Source organism: Bison bison, unplaced genomic scaffold, assembly GCF_000754665.1.
Source record: "Bison bison bison isolate TAMUID 2011002044 unplaced genomic scaffold, Bison_UMD1.0 scf7180017864215, whole genome shotgun sequence".
Taxonomy (NCBI): Eukaryota; Metazoa; Chordata; class Mammalia; order Artiodactyla; family Bovidae; genus Bison; species Bison bison.
Window position 1 is genome coordinate 10596358 of NW_011494787.1, and position 4003 is coordinate 10600360.

The window sequence follows — 4003 nt, forward strand, 5'->3', positions numbered from 1 at the left end:
GGTATGGGGAGGGAGGAGGGAGGAGGGTTCAGGATGGGGAACACATGTATGCCTGTGGCGGATTCATTTTGATATTTGGCAAAACTAATACAATTATGTCAAGTTTAAAAATAAAATTAAAAAAAAAATAAATAAAAATAATAGATGCCAAGCATAAAAAAAAAAAATAAATAAAGCTTACCTGAATAAGCAAAAAACCTGAGAATAAGCAGCACAGTATTAGAGAAGGACAGAGTTGGAGGACTGACACAACCTGACTTCAAGCTATTATAATCAAGAAAGTGTGCTGTTGGCCTTCCCTGGTAGCTCAGTGGTAAAGCTTCCACCTGCCAGTACAGGAGACATGGGTTCAATCCCTGATTCTGGGAAAATCTCACATCCCATGGAGCAACTAAACTCGTGTACCAAAACTATTGAGTCTGTGATCTAGAACCTGGGAGCCACAGCTACTGAAGCCCTTGGGCCCTAGAGCCCATGCTCCTCAACAAGAGAAGCCACTGCGAGGGAAGTCTGTGCACAGCGACTAGAGAGTAGCCCCTGCTTGCCACAACTAGAGAAAAGCCCACCTAGCAACAAAGATCCTGCACAGCCAAAAAGAAATAAATAAAAATTTTTTAAAAACTGTGATGTTATGGAAAGAATAGACAGATGAAATAGAATAGAGAGCCCAGAGATAGACCCACATGCTTATCATCAGCTAATCTTTGACAGAAGAGGAGATGGTTAGATAGCATCACTGACTCAATGAACATGAATTTAAGCAAAGTCCAGGAGGTAGTGGAGGACAAGGAAGCCTGGTGTGCTGCAGTCCATGGGGTCACAAAGAGTTGGACACAACTTAGTGACTGAATAACAATCTTTGGCAAAAAGAGCAAAGGCAATACAATGGAGCAAAGACAGTCTTTTTAACAAACGATGTTGGAACAACTGGACATCTACATGCAAAAAAAAAAATGAATTTAGACACAACTCTTACACCCTTCACAAAATTAACTTAAAATGGATCACAGACCTCAGTGTAGAATACAAAAATATAAAACTCTTAGATTACGTAGGAAAAACCTAGATGGTCTTGGGAATGGTGATGACTTTTTAGATACAACATCAAAATCACGATCCATTAAAGAAATAATGGGTAATCTGGACTTCATTAAAAAAAGGTCGAAGACCTTAACAGACACCTCACCAAAGAAGATATACAAATGGCAAATAAGTGGAAATGCAAATTAAAACAATATACCACTATACAACTGTTAGAATGGCCAGAATCTGGAACACTAACACCACCAAATATTGAGCAACAGGAATTTTCATTTTTGATGGAAGTGCAAAATGCTATAGTCACTTCAGAAGACAGGTTTTCAGTTTCTTACAAGACTATGCATACTCTATACAATATGGTATTATCTTCTGTTCTGAATGATGCACTTCATGGAAATGAGACATCTGTAAATGACTATGTGGATTGAACTTTAATCCCTATGCACTCAAGACACATTTATTGAATGAGTGAAAAATACTAATACTATTATTACTCATCTGTAGAAATGTTAGTGATTCTCACCTGAATCATGAATGTTAATGTATTGACACACCAAAATAAAATTTGTCTAAGACTCTTAAAAAAAAGACTATACACATACTCTTAACGTATGATTCGGCAGTCCTACTCCTTGGTATTTACCTGAAGGGGTTGAAAACTCATGTCTACACAAAAGCCTTTGCTAGCTCTGTGAAGCTCCTCTTGTGTGTAGGTTTTTTAACATGTATTTATTATTCATTCTTAGTTGAGTGGGTCTTTGTTGCTGTGCTTGCTTTTCTCTAGTTGCAGAGAGCGGGGGCTCTTCTTTGTTGCACTGCAAGGGCTCCTCATTGTGGTGGCTTCTCTTGTTGCACGGGCTCTAGGGCACACGGGCTTCAGTTGCAGCGTGTGGGTTCAGTGGTTGTGGTCCCTGAGCTCTAGAGCAAGGCTTAGTAGTTGTGGTGCAGGGCTTAGATGCTCCATGGCATGTGGGATCTTCCTGGACCAGGGATCAAACCTGTGTCTCCTGCACTGGCAGGTAGATTCTTTACCACTGGACCACCAGGGAAGCCCTGCATGTAGTTTTGTTGGGACCAGAAGGGGAAATTTTAAAAGACTGTGGGTGTGGCAGACAGTGCCTGCTTTGATGGTGGCTGGTATTAGAGGAGGGAGGGTCTAGATGGAGAGTATGGAGCAGTAGGAGCTGCTGAAAGGATACCATCCTTAAACAGACTAACTGAGGCCAAGGGTGTGATCCAGGACCAGGCAGAGCTCAAGCCAAGTAGGGAGCAGATGTGGGGTCTTTCTGGTGTTGGGTCCTGATTGAGGTTGGGCAGAGCTGGGAAAGAAGATTTTTTGCTTGCTCTTATTCACATTTTACTCTCCCTTGAAACCAACTGAAATGGAGAGAAGAATAGGTTGGAGAAAAATATCAAGTTAATTAGGAAAGGAACTGTGCTGTTAAGTTACACAGGACTTTTGTCCAAGTAGCATTCCTCCTTTGCATCCTCTCCTCAGACCCACGGGGAAGGGTCCCAAGTCAGCAGAAAGCTTTGGCAGAGGGATTCCTCAGGCTTTGCCATAATCTTAGCACGTTTAAGCAGATGGGTCAAATGTGAAACTAATTTGGAAAGCAATAATTTATTCTCTTGATCCAAGCTGATGGTTTTATAATAATATTCACATGACCTGGGATAATTTAAAGGTAATTTGAAGTTATTTCCTCAAGTAGAATCTTTATAGTAGAATACTTTCTGCTGAAAACATAAGAAACTATATATACTTATATTGTCTGCTTATGTTGGAAATTAATAGCAACTGCTGAAAAAAATGATTTCAGTACCTGTTAGATTTCAGCATTAAAATCTATTTAAAGTACTGTTCCATCACAGGTTGAACTGCCAAATAGACACTTCTTTCTGATTGGCTTGAAATGCATTTTTCTTTGAGCTAAGATGTACATGCTATGCTCATGTATAAGTACCTCCCATTGCCTTTGACTATTTTTCTTAATGGAAATCTTTTTTTTCCATTATATTTATTTATGTCATTTAATCAATTCTTCTACCAACTAGAAAAAAGATTTATTTTAAATGGAAGTGGTATATATACATATATATATGTATATTTTATAAGTAGTATATGTACAGGTTAAAAAAAGTTAGAAAATTCAAAAGACTACAAAAATGAAGAACTTCTCTCTATAATCATACTATCCAGAAGTAATTGCTTTTATTATTGTATATCCGTTTAGGAATTTTTATGTGCCCAGTAGCACAGTCTATAAAAACATAAAAGTGTACTCCTATTGTACATACTGCTTTATAGTGTTCTTTTTTCTACTTTACATTAGATTGTAGACATTTTTGTTCATTCATATAGATTACATTGTTACTTTTAATAGCTGGATAAAAATTATGGCTGTACCATTTTTTAAACAGTTTTTCTACTGATGGTCATTATTTAAGTTTGTGATTTTTTTTAGAGTCACATGAGTAGATTGGGAAAGATTTCCATGAAGTGTTGTTTAATCAAAAAAGCAAGATGCAAAACTGTACTTATAATATGATTTCGTGTTAGTCAAACAGTAAAATAAACTGTATTTTGTGTCAGTTGTAGAAAATAAGTGTGCAAAAAATAAGGAGGATGTAATTCAAGGATACATCTGGGGTATATGTCCTAGATGGGCTTCCCAGGGGGCGCTAGTGGTAAAGAACCCGCTAGCGATTGCAGGAGACTTAAGAGACGCAGGTTCAATCCCAGGGTTGGGAAGATCCTAGATACCAGGTATATAGAAAGGGTACTGCTATGGGTGGAAAAAGAAGAAAAAGGGATTGAGGGATGCAAACTCAAAAGTAAAAAAAAAAAACACCACTATGTGCTACTATACTTTTTGTTAAATTATGGATAAGGGTAGGCACATGTTTAAGTGAATTTATAAGTTTTCCTGTGCTTAAAAATAAAATGAAAAAAAAAAGGTGA

General features: G+C 37.7%; 1 protein-coding gene across 1 annotated transcript in view; it reads left to right on the top strand.

Moving 5' to 3' along the window:
• The window catches only part of MAATS1 (MYCBP-associated, testis expressed 1), a 114123-nt gene that overhangs the window by 26704 nt on the left and 83416 nt on the right, over window positions 1-4003 (top strand). The gene's annotated exons all lie outside the window — the stretch shown is intronic.